This window comes from Aquarana catesbeiana, linkage group LG09, assembly GCF_042186555.1.
Source record: "Aquarana catesbeiana isolate 2022-GZ linkage group LG09, ASM4218655v1, whole genome shotgun sequence".
In the NCBI taxonomy this organism is placed as follows: Eukaryota; Metazoa; Chordata; class Amphibia; order Anura; family Ranidae; genus Aquarana; species Aquarana catesbeiana.
This window is the reverse complement of record NC_133332.1, coordinates 49,447,825-49,464,886: the sequence shown is the minus strand read 5'-3', so window position 1 is coordinate 49,464,886 and position 17,062 is coordinate 49,447,825. Positions and strand designations below refer to the sequence as shown.

General features: G+C 44.4%; 1 protein-coding gene across 2 annotated transcripts in view; it reads left to right on the top strand.

Moving 5' to 3' along the window:
* Positions 1-5,673: 5,673 nt before the first annotated feature.
* Positions 5,674-17,062, top strand: part of PRRC2A (proline rich coiled-coil 2A) — a 114,245-nt gene continuing 102,856 nt past the window's right edge. For both annotated transcript variants that reach the window (XM_073598464.1, XM_073598462.1), the window contains exon 1: positions 5,674-5,841. The gene's annotated coding sequence lies outside the window, so the exon portion shown is untranslated. The remainder of the gene's footprint in view (positions 5,842-17,062) is intronic.

Sequence of the window (17,062 nt, the reverse complement as noted above, 5' to 3'; positions counted from 1 at the left end):
TCAAAGGCTTTAACACATCTAGGGATAAAACCAATCCGCCCCCCCGTTTCATGCGTGCTGCATCATGGATATGTAAGTACAATCTACGAATGTTGTCAAAAGTGCTTCTGCCAGGCATAAAACCGGATTGATCCGGGGGTATGAGGGACAGAATAACCGTTTGAAGTCTAAGAGCAAGAATCTTAGCTAGAATCTTGGCATCGTTATTTAAAAAGGGATATGGGGTGATATGACCCACTTTGCAGTTTGTTTTTGCCAGGTTTGGGTATAACCACTATAAGTGCTTCGTTCATAGAGTCTGGGAGTTTTCCCAGCATAAGAGACTCCTGGAAGGTCTTAAGGAGTTTAGGAGCCAGTTCCTCTATGTGTGTCTAATACTATTCAGAGAGGAGTCCGTCAAGGCCTGGAGTTCTAATGGTCGGTAATAAACGTACGGCCGTAGTTACCTCCTCCAGCGCAATAGGTTTGTCTAAAGAGAGTTGCTGGGGGGTACTAAGTACTGGGAGGTCAAGTGATTCAAAGAAACCTAGGAAGTCTTGTTCTGAAGGGATAGATGTGTTGTCGTATAATGTTCTGTAAAGGTCTGCAAAGGTCCGGTTAAAGGTCAGAGCGTCAGCAGTAGTTGACCTGTTGGGAAGTTGAATTTCAGCGATCGAGCTATCCTGGAGGTCCGTGTGGGCAAGATATGCAAGGAGCCTACCATTTTCCCCCCATGTTCACAAATGCGAGCAGAGAGGTATAATTGTTGTTTCCTGGTCAAATCCACCATAAAACGCTGAAGTGGCCAATGAGCGTCTGTAAGTATACCTCTAGTCACAGGGGAGGGGTTACCTGTATGGCAGGCACGTGCCTCTTCTAGTGACTTTTGGAGAGCTTCCTGGGTGGCCCACCCAGCGGACCTGTAAATTTTGATGCATGAAATATATGAGCCCTTGACTACCGCCTTAAAGACATCCCAAACAGGGCCCCCGGCTGCAGAGTCCGTGTTGAGGGACCAGTAGTTGGACACGTCAGTCGGGATGGAGTCAGAGATTTCCGGCGTGGAGATCCAGAGAGGACTGAGTCTCCAGGTCCGGAATTCCGGTCTGTGGCCCACAGTCAAACCCACCTGTATTATGGAGTGGTCAGAGATCGTTTGGGATAGGTATGATATGGACTGGACATGGAGTAAAAAATCCCCCGTACATACAGTATATTTCTTATGTTCAATCTAATGTCTGTGGTCCCTTCAACTAAAATCCTACAGGGCATCAAAAACACATTATAGTAGATAACAAATGTATGACAATAATATAAAATAAAAAATAAATAAAATATAATGTTTTGTTTCAAATTAATTTTATACTGGTTTTTCAAAAAATGTTCAATTTGTAGTTATACAAAAGTATATACACTGCTCAAAAAAATTTAATGAACACCTTTTAATCAGAGTATAGCATCAAGTCAATTTAACTCCGGGATATTGATCTGGTCAGTTAAAGCGGAGTTCCACACAAAAATGGAACTTCCCCTTTTCGGAACCCTCCCCCCCTCCGGTGTCACATTTGGCACCTTTCAGGGGGGAGGGGGGTGCAGATACCTGTCTAAGACAGGTATTTGCACCCACTTCCGGCATAGATTCCCATGTGAGTCTATGCCTCTTCCCGTCCTGACCGCGCTGTCTGCTGGGAACACACAGCTCCCAGGAGAGAGCGGGGACCACTAGGGATGCGCTGCGCGACTCGCGCATGCACAGTAGGGAACCGGGAAGTGAAGCCGCAACGCTTCACTTCCTGATTCCCTCAGCTAGGATGGCGGCGGCAGCTGCCAAGAACCAAGCGGGTTCTCGGCGTCCCCTGCCGACATCGCTGGACCCTGGGACAGGTAAGTGGCCATGTATTAAAAGTCAGCAGCTGCAGTATTTGTAGCTGCTGGCTCTTAATATTTTTTTTTTTTGGCGGTGTGGGTGAACCCCCGCTTTAAGTAGCGGGGGGGGGGGTGTTAATCAGTTTCAGCTGCTTTGGTGTTAATGAAATTAAAAACAGGTGCACTAGATGGGCAACAATGAGATGACCTCCAAAACAGGAATGGCTTTACAGGTGGAGGCCACTGACATTTTTCCCTACTCATCTTTTCTGACTGTTTTTCACTAGTTTTGCATTTGGCTAGGGTCAGCGTCAGGACTGGTAGCATGAGGCGATACCTGGAACCTATAGAGGTTGCACAGGCAGTCCAACTCCTCCAGGATGGCACATCAATACGTGCCATTGCCAGAGCATGGAGGAGAGCATGAAGGAGATTCCAGGAGACAGGCAGTTACTCTAGAAGAGCTGTACAGGGCCGTAGAAGGTCCTACAGCAGGACCAGTATCTGCTCCTTTGTGCAAGGAGGAACAGGATGAGTCTGGGGTCCTCTAGTGGGCCCTGTGCTCACCGCCCAGCACCGTGGAGCTCGATTGCCATTGAACATCAGAATTGGCAGGTCCGCCACTGGCGCCCTGTGTTTTTCACAGATGAGAGCAGGTTCACCCTGAGCACATGTGACAGACGTAAAAGGGTCTGGAGAAGCTGTGGAGAATGTTATGCTGCCTGTAACATCGTTCAGCATGAAAGGTTTGGTGGTGGGTCAGTGATGGTCTGGGGAGGCATATCCATGGAGGGACGCACAGACCTCTACAGGCTAGACAATGGCACCCTGACTGCCATTAGGGGTATCAGGATGAAATTATTGTTGAGAAACATTGCTGGGCCGCTTCTTTTTTTTTTTTAACAGATCCAATTGCTGGACTTCTTTAACACTTCAGCTGTCAACAGGGGACCCTATTGACAGCTGAATGAGTCTTCGGTTGCTAAGGACGCAGCGGCCCCACTCCTTAACAACTGATAATTTTAGGCTTTTTTTTTTTACATTTCAGCTGTCAGTGGCAGAACCCTGCTGACAGCTGAAAGAACCGAGCCTGAAAGTATTGGTTTCAGGTATCGGAGCATTTGCACGAGTACCAGCACTTGTGCAAATTATTAGTATTGGCACAGATAGCGGTATCGCTATTGGTGCAACCCTAATATATGCCCCTTATCAGGATTCCAGCCAATCTGAGGACAGTTCCTGACTCAGGAGCCAATCTGAAGCATATCACAGCAGTCACATTTCAAGTCTCTGGGCAGGCCTGGGCAAATTCTTGAAACAAGCTAACTAAACAGCCATGGTCTCTTTAAAGGTGGTCTTCAGGTGCATGTCGTGGGCGTATCCTGCCAACTACGCCAAGTGTGTGGGCAGGGCGTACTCGCCCTGCACGTGGGAGTTCCTTTCATGCGGAGCATGCTCACCAATGTCCAGGACCAAGCGGAGACTGCGGTCATATGAAACATCAAACATTAAGGCAGTTCCCCGACTTGTCGCATGCCACCACACACTGTAACTTGTAGGTTGCATTAGGAGGGATGTGCAGAGCCTGTACCCACTCCACCAGTCCAGCATACCTCTGTTACCTCATTTCCAGAATCAAAATGTGGTCTCGCTAAGCACAAAAACTCTTCCACTTCACGTACCTTGTGACCAGGCAATAGATCTCCGTAATGCTGGTTTGGTTCCAGTTGCTATTGGATACCAACCGCTAGGGAGGGAGCCAGAAAATGTACCCCCCCTTGCTACCAGAGGACCTGCCACCTTACTAGGTAACCATAGCAACTATACTCCTCTTCTTGTCTTCCCGATTAAACCTTTTGTAGTATTGTTACCTCATATCCCACGTGTTTTTTAAGGCCCAGGTTCTTTGGAATACGCCAGAACCAACATGCACCCCTTTGTGTAACTTCAGACCAGGCTCATAACGGTTAATATAACTTTACTGTAAAAATGCAGCATGACAGTACAAACTGAACAATGTCCTATCCCTGATCCAAACTAAAATAGCATAGTGGCCCAGGCATACCTCCATGAAGTGAGACTCCATTATGGCATTGTCCATGGCTGGATTGCTGTCCGTGATCCCAGTTTCTTCAACTCCACTCTTGCGCCCGCAGGTGAGTCTTGAGTGCCGGGTGGCTAGGACTGAATGCCCGGGATCTGAGCTGAAGATGTTTAACCCTTTCCTCAGCCTGGGCCGGCCGCTGGAGAACAAGCTACACACACATTTTCAACCTGCTTACAAGTAAGCCTTTGGCAGTGGTCATCAAGAAATCCAAACAACAGCCTCAGTAACTTTATTTCATTAGTTATTGTTTTATAATCGTATTATATATTTAACACCTTCCCGCCCAGCCTATAGTGGATTGGCGGTCGGGCGGGGGCTTTACTCTTCTGACTGGGGGCGCAGCGCGTCAAATTGGTGGTGCGGTGTGTCCCTCGGACACACCGCATCACTGATCATGGTAAAGAGCCTATGACGTAGGCTCTTTATCATGTGATCAGCCATGTCCAATCACAGCTGATCACAGTGTAAATAGGAAATACCGGTTATTGGCATTCCTCTCCTCACACTGACAGCGCATTAGGAGAGGAGAGCCAATAAGCAACTTTCCTCTGTGGGGACATCTGCACTGATAATCAGTGCCTTGATTATCAGTGCAGCCCCTTTCAGTGCCCATCAGTGATGCCTGTTAGTGCCCATCAGTGCCTCCTCATCAGTGCTATCTATTAGTGCCAATCATTCCTGCCCATCATTGCCACCTTTCAGTGCTCATAAGTGCTGCCTTTTAGTGCCCATCAGTGCTGCCTATCAGTGCCGCTTATCAGTGCTGCATATTAGTGTCTCCTCATTGGTGCTGCCTCATCAGTGCCACCTATCAGTGGCCATAAGTGCTGCCTATTAGTGCCCATCAGTGATGCCTATCAGTGCCCATCAACGTTACCTATCAATGCTGCATATCAGTACTGCCTAATCAGTGTCACCTATCAGTGACCATCAGTGCTGCATATCAGTGCTGCCTATCAGTGCTCCATATTAGTGTCTCCTCATTGTTGCCGCCTCATCAGTGCCACCTATCAGTGCCTATAAGTGCTACCTATCAGTGCCCATTAAAGTCGCCTATTAGTGCCCATCAATGCTGCATATTAGTGTCTCCTCATCAGTGCCCATCGGTCCCGCCTCATCAGTGCAGCCTCATCAGCACACATCAGTGAAGAAAAAAGTTACTTATTTTTTCTTATTTTTATGTTTGTTTAGCAAAAAGTAAAGAACTCAGTGGTAATTAAATGCCACCAAAAAAGGCTCTGTCTAAAAAAAAATATAAAAAATGTGTAGCTACAGCATTGAATGACAGTGGGAGATTGTTTTGCTGGCAGCTGAAAATTGGCCTGGGCAGGAAGGGGGTGAAAGTGCCCTGTATTGAAGTGGCTAATATATAATTGTATTATAATTTTATTTATTTTGTTTTATTATTTAACTGTATTTGTGGCTATGGGGTGTACCAATATGGCGCCCCCAATCAGAAAGTCAGATAATCCCAGTGAGTACCAATATGGCCGCACGGATGCGGAAAAGCCTTCTCAGTTACCAAGCCTCGTTTGGGCTCGGACACGTTTAATGACAACAAATGAGCAGATTGGATAATCCAACCTCATCCTCTCTACCACTGGCTCGAGGTTGGCCCGAAGTTCCGCCCTTCTCTTCTCCTCGGCGAATCATTCCTCCTACCGCCGCAGTCCCCGCCCTCGCAGTCGGTAGGCCTGGAATGCTGTGACGCGCAGAGTCTACGTTGTACGGAGCCTCCTCTACTCCATCTTGTCATCCATCCCCTCCCCCATCGAACTCCAAGTCAGAAGGGGGGGAAAGACAATCCGCCGCCATCCTCCTCCCGGCAGCCTTTCCCCATCCCGAAAACCCGCTCATCGGAACCCCCTCACCCGGCGCGTCGAGCCCAGGTGGGTATGGGGTGCGGGGCCTCTTCCCAGTCTCCGCTGTTCCCCTATGAAGGCAGCCCCGGCCATAGAACCCCCCTACAAGACGTAGTGACGCCATTTTGTTTTCTGATCAGTCACCTACATCCTAATAACCCCCCCAGATACATTATATATACCCCCCACCCCCCTCCCGGCCTGACACCACCCCGAGGGGCCCCTACAGCCCGCCTGGGGCCACATTAACCCTTCGAGTGCCTTGTGTACCCCTCCCCCCATCACCTCTCCATCACTGGTACCCAATACCTCCCCTCCCCCACCCTTCCACAGGCACCTAGGGGGGCCAATCACAGCCCTGCAGCCTTATCAATACCAATTATCGATTGGCTATCAGTCCTCTCCAGTGCAGCTGGCAGAACATGGGTAGGCTGGTATGGGCACCTAGCGGGCCCCCCCCCCCGATCTATGATCAATTACTATGCCTATATGTATACCTAGTGATTGATTATTAGTTATTGATCACCTTATCAGTCCCTTCTCACTGCTTTTTTGGGGGGTGGTGTGGATGCTATCAGAATGTATTTTATATCCTCTTCTCTCTGTTCTTTACTATACTGCTTGTTTGTATTTCTGATTATCAGTTATTGATCAGCTATTGGTCACTTTCAATGCATTTCATAGGCATGAGTGTGAGGGTATTGGTGCATCAGAATGTTTATTATTTTGCTATTTTATTTATTGTACTAATAATGTGTTTTTGCATTTCTAATGATTGATTATCAGTTATTGATCAGTTCAATGCCTATGGCAGGGGGTGGGTATGGCGGCGGTATAGCTGCCTGTTTCAATAATTTAATATTATTATCTGGAAACGTTTTATATCCTCGTCCTCCATCCGTTCTCTACCATAATGCTTGTTTGCACTTCTAATGATTGATTATCAGTTATTGATCAGTTATCAGTTCAATGCTTGTGGTAGAGGGTGGGAATGGCGGTATAGGTGCCTATCGGAATCATTTTATATTATTACCCTCTACTATTGGAAACATTTTATATCAATATCCTCCTATCTGTTCTCTACTATAATGCATGTTAGCTTATCAATAACTGATAATCTATTAGAAATGCAATCAGTCTTCTCAATACCTATGACGGGGGGTGGGTATGGCGGTATAGGTGCCTGTTTTGAATAATTTTGTATTATTATCCTCTATTATTGGAAACATTTTATATCATCATCATCAATTTGTTCTCTACCATTATGGTTCTCTGCATTTTCTAATGATTGGTTATCAGTTATTGATTGGCTATTGGTCACTTCAATGCATATGACAGGGGGTGGGTATGGTGGTATGGGGTACCTATCAGAAAGGGTTTTATTTATATCGTCATTCTTATCCTCCTTCTGTACTCTACCATACAGCGCGTTTGTGTTTCTAATGATTGATTATCAGTTATTGATTGGCTATTTGTCCCCTTTAGTGCCTTTGCCAGGGCGTGGGTATGGCAGTAAGGATGCTCATCAGAATATATATATTATTTTGTCGGCCTCTGTTTGTCATCTACTATAGTGCTTTTTTTAATTTTCTTATCATTGATTGTCAGTTATTGATCAGCTATTGGTCCCTTTTTCAAATCAATTGATAGGGAATGGGTATAGGTGGGTGGGTATGGTGGTATAGGTACCTATAAGAATGCATTTTGCTACTTCTGTTCTTTACTATAGCCTCCTTTTTTGCGTTTCTTGATTATCAGTTATTGATCTGCTATTGGTCCCTTTCAATGCATATGTCGGGGGGGGGGGGGGAATATGGTGGTATAGTTGCATATTGGAATACGTTTATACCGTCATCCTCTACTGTAATATTATACTATTATATCCCCCTTGTCCTCTATCTGTTCTCACCCATAATGTTTGTTTTTGTGCTTCTCATTGATTATCAGTTATTGATTGGCTATTGGTCCTTTTCTATACCTATGACAGGGGTTGGGTAGGGTGGTGCGGGTGCCTATCAGAATAATGTTCTATCCTCGTTCTCTGTCTCTTCTCTAATACTTGTTTGCATATCTCATTATTAGTTATTGGTCCCTTTCAGTGCAGATGACGGGGGCTGGGCCTGGGTATGATAGTATAGGTGTCTATTATAATGCCGCTTCTCTGTTTTATAATGTTTATATGTTGATCTGTTTATTGAAATTTTGGCCAGCCGTTATTGTTTATCTGTTATTGATTGGCTATCAGTCCCTTATTTAATACCTTTGTTGGGGGGTGGTATGGGTGCTTGTCAGAATATATTATTGTGCTACATCCATCTCTTCTCTGAATTTATATTTCCATTACAATCCATTTATTAAAATATTTTCCAACTGTTCTCATATTTGATGATTATCAGTTATTGATTCCTTCTAATGCCTTTGATGGGGGGGGGGGGGGGTGGTATAGTGCCTGTCAGAATATATTTATATTATTTTATTGTGCTACATCTCTTTTCTATTATGATTTTTTTATTGCTTGTATTATAATCCATTTATTGAAATATTTTCCAACTGCTATGTTTGATTCTCAGTTATTGATTGGCTATCAGTCTTTGATGGGGGGAGGGTATGGTGGTATGGGTGCCTATCAGATTATATTATAATATTGTGCTGCATTTCTTCTCTATTATAATTTGTATTTATTTTAATGCTTGTATTCTAATCCATTTATTGAAATATTTTGCAACAGTTATCATGTTTGATTATCAGTCATTGGCTGTCGGTTCCTTTTAATGCCTTTGATTGGGGGGGGGGGGATGGTAGTATTGTGCCTGTTATATTATATTCTTGTTCTACATCTCGTCTCGTGTCCTTCTTCCTTTTTTTTTTTTTTTTTTCTTTTTTTTTTTTTTCTTTTTTTTTTTTTTTTTATTATATAATGTCTGTATTTCAATCTGTTAAAGATTTTTCCCAACTGTTATCATGTTTGATCACCATTAGTTATTGATCAGCTATCTCCCCCCTTTCAATGGTGGGGATGGAGGATATTTCATTTCAACCTCTTTGCAACCTCCTCCTCCTTCTTTCTTCTTTCTTCTTCCTTTTTTTTTTTTTTTTTTTTCGTCAAATGCACTGTACAGTAAAAATCATTAATTGGCATCAAAAATAAAGGCACTTGTTTTTTGTTTTGATTAGTTACCAATTGCCTATCAGATCTTTACTGGTAATATTGGAAAGGCTGTAAGGATGTGTTTCCAATACATAAATGTCCTTATCAATTATCAAATGATGTTCCGATCATTCAGCTTTGATATGACAGGTGGTGGGGGGGTGAAGCTGCAGGTGCTGACCCCCAATATTTACATTGCAGATATTTTCACCTAATGAGCTTCTGGAAAAAATATTGATTGCCTATCAGACAGATGATGGGGAGAAGGCTTTAGGTGCTTGAAATGCTTTGTGTAATTACGGTTCATGATGTACACCCCTCACATTTTTTGTAAATCTTTTCTTCTTCTTTTCATGTGACAACACTGAAGAAATGACACTTTGCTACAATGTAATGTAGAGAGTGTACAGCTTGTATAACAGTGTAAATTTGCTGTCCCCTCAAAATAACTCAACACACAGCCATTAATGTCTAAACCGCTGGCAACAAAAGTGAGTACACCCCTAAGTGAAAATGTCCAAATTGGGCCCATTTAGCCATTTTCCCTCCCTGGTGTCATGTGACTCGTTAGGTCTCAGGTATGAATGGGAGCAGGTGTGTTAAATTTGGTTTTATCGCTCTCACTCTCTCATACTGGTCACTAGGGATGAGCTCCGGCGTGTTCGCATGGCGCACGTGCCGAGCCCGCCAGGAAGTCGGCACGGCGCAGCGCTAATCACAAGCAGTGAGACATTTCCCGATGTGCGGCTGCAGAGATCGGGAAATGTCTCCCTGCCTGTGATTAGCGCTGCGCCGTGCCGACTTCCTGGCGGGCTCGGCACGTGCGCCATGCGAACACGCCGGAGCTCATCCTTACTGGTCACTGGAAGTTCAACATGGCAAAGAACTCTAAAGATCTGTAAAAAAAAAAAGAATTGTTGCTCTACATAAAGATGGTCTAGGCCATAAGAAGATTGGCGAGACCCTGAAACTGAGCTGCAGCATGGTGGTCAAGCCCATACAGCGGTTTAACAGGACAGGTTTCACTCGGAACAGGCCTCTCCATGGTCAACCAAAGCAGTTGAGTGCACGTGCTCAGCGTCATATCCAGAGGTTGTCTTTGGGAAATAGACGTATGAGTGCTGCCAGCATTGCTGCAGAGGTTGAAGGGGTGGGAGGTCAGCCTGTCAGTGCTCAGACCATACGCCTCACACTGCATCAAATTGGTCTGCATGGCTGTCATCCCAGAAGGAGGCCTCTTCTAAAGATGATGCACAAGAAAACCTGCAAACAGTTTGCTGAAGATAAGCAGACTAAGCACATGGATTACTGGAACCATGTCCTGTGGTCTGATGAGACCAAGATAAACTTATTTGGTTCAGATGGTGTCAAGCGTGTGTGGCAGCAACCAGGTGAGGAATACAAAGACAAGTGTGTCTTGCCTACAGTCAAGCATGGCGGTGGGAGTGTCATGGTCTGGGGCTGCATAAGTGCTGCCGGCACTGGGGAGCTACAGTTCATTGAGGGAACCATGAATGCCAACATGTACTGTGACATACTGAAGCAGAGCATGATCCCCTCCCTTTGGAGACTGGGCCACAGGGCAGTATTCCAACATGATAACGACCCCAAACACACCTCCAAGATGACCACTGCCTTGCTAAAGAAGCTGAGGGTAAAGGTGATGGACTGGCCAAGCATGTCTCCAGACCTAAACCCTATTGAGCATCTGTGGGACATCCTCAAATGGAAGGTGGAGAAGCGCAAGGTCTCTAACATCCACCAGCTCTGTGATGTCGTCATGGAGGAGTGGAAGAGGACTCCAGGGGCAACATGTGAAGCTCTGGTGAACTCCATACCCAAGAGGGTTAAGGCAGTGCTGGAAAATAATGGTGGCCACACAAAATATTGACACTTTGGGCCCAATTGGGAGATTTTCACTTAGGGGTGTACTCACTTTTGTTGCCAGCAGTTTAGACATTAATGGCTGTGTGTTGAGTTATTTTGAGGGGACAGCAAATTTACACTGTTATACAAGCTGTACACTCACTACTTTACATTGTAGCAAAGTGTCATTTCTTCAGTGTTGTCACATGAAAAGATATAAGATATGTGTGTGTATGTATATATGTATATGTTTCATATTCTATTTCCTTGCAGCTGTGTTTATAAAATTGTATTTAGATTGCAGTACCTGATGATGATGATGATGCATTCTTGTAATATTCATGGTGCTGCCGTCAATTTTTCTTTTGTGATGCAATTTTGCATCGCAAAAAAAAAAAAAAAAAACATTATTTTATTGGACGGATTATTAAAGCGTTTGTGATTTACCCCCCACTTGCGTTGTATCAAGTCACATCAGAACCGGTTGAGGTTGGGTTTACACTTAGTGCAGATGCGGCTCGCAGCAGGGGTCCGGTGTGTTCCTGTTCTCCGTTTCAGTGATGAATCGGGGCCGAGTTTTTGCCTGCATTCGGCCCTGAAACGGAGCCAAAGACGCACAGGCCCCCTTGTGTAAGCCGCTCTGCAGCCGCAACAGAGATATGTGAACCGGCTCCATAGAGAGTCGGTCACAATCTTCTGTCATGCGAATTGGCTGTGGAGAAATCCACATCCAATTTCACTAGTGTAAACCCAGCCTGGGTTCACAATTGTGTGTTTACAGACACTGCATGTGATTCGCACAGGAATCGCACCGCATCCCTGTGCACATCACATGCAATGTCTGTGTTGTGCGATTTGAGCCATAAATTTGTATGGCTCAAATTGCATCACATTTGCACAGAAATGGTGCAGGACCCTTATTTTTTATTTATTTTCTGCAGCTGTTCACACCCATGTGATGCAATTGCACTGTGTTTTGCAATCTGTTTCGGGGTGTCGTTTAATCTAACATTGACACCCGCAGCAGATCGCATGGACGCTGCGTGATTGCCATGCAGTGCAGGAAACACACAGGATTCGCTGCATTTCCGGCATCGCATCATTGTAAAGCAGGGCTAAATCTCAGTCTGCATAGAAATGTATTGAACTATTATATGTATAGAATTAAGGCTTGGTGAGATGTGAGATCCCAAGTCGCATGACATGACTTTTTTTTTTTTTTTTCCTCCCTGCACTTGAATCACATTACATGGGTGTTCACACGCGTGCGATTTGTGGCAATTGCACTGCTTTTTGTGATCTGTTTTGGGGTGTTAATAATCTAACATTGACACCCACAGCTGATTGCATGGATGCTGTGCGATTGCCATGCAGTGGGTTGCGATGCGGGACAACGCAGCACATCTTGTGTGTTTCCCAAATCGCATCAGTGTGAACCAGGGCTGAATGATTTTTACTTTACATTGCATTTGACAGTTGCTAGCTGTTGTACGATATATGAACAGCCTTGGAAAATGTGGGGCCTATACTGTGACATAGATCATCGCAGGCTCACGATAAGGGCACATGGACTGCCATTGTTTTCTATGTGACCTGTTCACACCACACAGCTGTCTTGAGGTGAGTTGCCATAGAATGTGAGAAAATTGCATACATGCTGCAAATTTACACAGAGCAACTTGCTGCACTGCATGTCACTGCTGCACTTCAGAACATGCAGCTCTACATAGAACTGAACGGGGGCTTGTACACACATGCCCTCACGCTAAGGGCTCCTTCACACTAGCAATTGTGGGATGGTAAAACCCTGTGGTTGAGCTGCGTTTTCACCTCCTACTTCCCAACCCCCTGTAGTTGTAGAGGCATCAGCCAGGGGGGTAAACATGCCATAGCCGCAGCAGGAATTGTACTCCATGTTGCTTTTGACAGGTGTTGCGCCTGCTAGACACATCCCATTTGGGTGAATTGGCCGCTCTGTAAGCATCCCCCTCATACAATGCTTCCTCACCACCTGTTACATGCTGTCTGAAGAGCGACCTGAACGGCAAACTCTTCAGAGACCAAAGCTAGTGTGAAGGAGCCCTGATGCAGGACACTGGTGTCCATTGTGGAGGAAGGAGCCTTGCGTTGTTACAAGGCGCTGATTATTGAACTGTTATAAAATATAATTTAATAAAGTGGTTCTAAAGCATTAAAATAGAACTATGGGCAAAACCTTTTTTTTTTTCATTTTGGATAGAGTAAGGGGGGGTGGGGGGGTTATAATCCCTGTTGGTTTATGTTTTGCCATCTGTGCCTTATTAGGGAGATCTCCCTTCATTTCCTGTCCCATCGAAAAAAAACAGGAAGTGAGAGGAAATCCCTGCAAATTAAGGGAATTCCTTGGGGACCCCCAGGTCCCTGGAACTAGTGTCCCCATTGGAAGATTTCCCCTCTATTACTTTTTTGGGGACAGCCTAAAATTTTGGATTTTCATTTACTTTCACTTTTAAACGGGACAAATATAAAGGGAATCTCCTTAACAAGGGCGCAGATGACAATAAAAACCTAATAGATGTCCTAATCCCTCTCCACTACATCCAAAACATAAGAAAAAGCTTTGCCTTCAGTTATACTTCAAGGTTTTTTACCTTAATGCATTCTATGCATTAAGGTAAAAAAAACAAAAAAAAAAACACCTGTGCTACAGGATCCCCCCCCCCCCCTTATTCTTACCGAAGCCCAATCCGATCCAGCGATGTGCATGAGAGAGGGGCTTTCACCGCTGTCACCCTCCTCACTGGGCAGATTGATAGCAGCGCCAGTCATTGGCTCCCGCAGCTGTCAATCAAATGCTGTGGTGAGGGGGCGGAGCCAAGCAGCCCGCTCTCTGTTAATAGATGCAGACGGTGGCTTGGGAGTGAGCACGCACGGGTGCCCTCATGGAAAGCGGCTTTCAACAGGGGCACTTGCCCAATAGGAGGAGCCTAGAGCGCCCGCAGGGCACCCCAGACATGGAGGATCGGGGCGGCTCTGTGCAAAATCATTACACAGAACAAGTAAGTATAACATGTTTGTTATTTTTTTTAATTAAAATAACAAAGGTCTAATGTCGCTTTCATTTAGAGTTGCTCTGATCAGCAGCCACAATATAAGAGCTTCTGCTGTGCGCTATGAAATGATGTATAGTGCTGTTGATTGATTTATTTTTATTGAAATGCCTGAAAGTGACATTTCATTGAAATGTATTCAGCGTACCAGATAGTGATGATGTGAAGTGTGTTACACTGCGAATAAAGTAGCACATGGCCTACGTCCATCCCCACCCCCACCCAAGCATACCTTATGGGACTCAAGACAGATTGCCTTGTCTGTGTGTTGGGACTGCATTAGTCAAGGTTGCCCAGTGCAACCCAATGTATGGTGTGAATGGGGCCTCACCTCTATGCACTGCAGCAGAGCGCTGAGATGTGCTGACTGAGAGGTGCAGTGCGGTGCAAAACATAAAATGCAGCATGTATGAATTTTTGCACTTCAGCCAGCTTTATGGTGTGAATAATTTTGTTTTCTATAAGCCTTGGTGTTGAACTATGCAGATCAATGCAGCTCAGCTGATTTGGTGTGCATTGATGTGCCATTTTGTGACAGTAAAGTTAGGAAAAAAAAAATAGTGCCATTGGGTTGTAACAATGCAAAGCACTGCCCTTCTACAATGGATGCTTCCATTTTAGGCCTAAATTATTTATCTTTTATAGTCTTCTTTAAACCCAGGACCCTGCATTCACTATATCTGTTCTCCCACAGTACACAGAACATGGAAATGCAATTATTTTAATAATTATAAACTTCAAAATACTTTTTCTCATTAGCCATATATAGCAGTCTTGTGACTTCTATCAGTGTCTGGTTAAAGCTTGGAGGAGGAGTTTTCATTATCCTCTGATTGTCCTATGAGGCTGCATGACCCCTGACTCTCTGTCTGGACAGTGCTGATTGGCCCTGTGCTGATCACATGCACCCTCCCCCCAAAAAATAAAACCTCTAGCAATACACATCAAACTGAGCACGTGCAGAGTGGCTCCAAGGCTCTGTTCTTTCACAAGATGGATTGGGGACTGTGGAAGAAGGGGAGGGTCAGAGAAGACAAGTTTAAACAGCCTTTTTACACAACGCAGAGGATTAACCCCTTAGGTTCCACAGTGAGTATAGCAAGCATGCTTTACTGTATATACAGACTGATTTTACTGTTGTGGGTATAGCAACCCATTAACCACTTCAGCTCCGGAAGGATTTACCCCCTTCCTGAACAGAGCACTTTTTGTGATACGGCACTGCGTCAGTTTAACTGACAATTGCGCGGTCGTGCGATGTTGCACCCAAACAAAATTTACGTCCTTTTTTTTTCCCCCACCAATAGAGCTTTTGGTGGTATTTGATCACCTCTGCGATTTTTATTTTTTGCGCTAAAAACACAAAAAGCGCGACAATTTTGAAAAGGAAAAAAAAAAGCAATCTTTTTTACTTTTTGCTATAATAAATATCCCCAAAAATATATAAAAAAAAACAAACAAAATTCTTTCTTGGTTTATGCCAATATGTATTTTTCTACATATTTTTGGTAAAAAAAATCGCAATAAGCATATATTGATTGGTTTGCACAAAAGTTATAGCGTCTACAAAATAGGGGATAGATTTATGGCATTTTAATTATTTATTTATTTATTTTAATTAGTAATGGCGGTGATCTGCGATGTGACTGCGACATTATGGCGGACACTTTTGACACTATTTTGGGACCATTGTCATTTATACAGCGATCAGTGCTATAAAAATGCATTGATTACTGTATAAAGGACACTGGCAGAGAAGGGGTTAAACACTAGGGGGCGATCAAGGGATTAGGTGTGTCCTAGGGAGTGATTCTAACTGTGGGGGGAGGGGGGATGGGCTCACTAGAACATGACAGAGATCACTGCTCCCAATGACAGGGAGCAGTAGATCTGTCATGTTGCTAGGCAGAACAGGGAAATGCCTTGTTTACATAGACATCTCCCCATTTTGCCTCTCCGTGACACGATCGTGGGCCCCTGGCAGACATCCGCGGTCACAGAGTACGCGGTGGGCACCCACAATGCCGCGATTTAAAGGGGGGACGGACGGACCTGTACGCCCATTTGCCCAGCTGTGCCATTGTGCCGACGTATATGGTTGTGCGCTGGTCGGCATGTGGTTAATGTCTTCTTATAAGAATTCTCTTTTTGGATATTATTTTTGATCTTCTCCCATGTGTTATTTTTATTTACAAAGTGTCATATTAAAAAAAAAAAAAAAAATCAACTTTTTTTTTTTCTTTAGGGAATTTCCAATAGCCATCTCAGCCTTGCAGCTTTCCCACTGACTGATATTGATTGGCTATCGGTCCATTTTTCTTGATTTGACAGGCAGCAAACATCCAGCAGCGTCTGCATTCCTGGAGCACTTGCTTCTAATCTAGCGTAGTAACACATGACAAAAATGGATTTGTTGTACAATCCGTAGTTGTGTTTGTTGAAGCAATATTTAGAGCAATGTTACTCGAACCTTTTTGAAATAATTTTTGAGGTTTAAGGGAAACCCTGCTTGGAAAAAAAAAAAAAATCTGACTATATTTACAAGTCACGTTATATTAGCAGGACCATTTAGTTGCAGAATGTTTTAAATGGAAAGAATAAAGAAAATGGCATAACTAGAATGAATACATTTCTTTCTCAGTTTAGGCTGATCTGTATTTTTCTATATATTTTTGGTAAAAAATAAAATCGCAATAAGCGTATATTGATTGGTTTGCGCAAAAGTTATAGCGTCTACAAAATAGGGGATAGACTACTACGCTAGATTAGAAGCAAGCACCAAGAGCAGAGTATTTTACCCCCCCGCCCCATACACCATAAATGACCAAGCTGACGGGGGGTTTACATGGCGCAGTTGCAGTGCTTCACAGCTGTGGCAAAATCTACCTGCCATTGATGAGGGGAAGCGCTGAAAACTCCCTGCAAACTGCATGTAATGCACAGTTACAAAGTGTTTGGCAAAAATGGGTTTAAAACAATCGGTGAGGAGGTGTCACATAGTCTGTCAGTCGCCTCTGAAGCACGATCGGAATGCAGATTGAGCTTCTGAGGAGGGGTAGATGTAGATGCTTGTTGGAAAAGAGTCTTCTTACCACGGTCGTTAGTGGGAAAAAAATGTCCCTTACATTGGGGGTCGGTTGGAAGA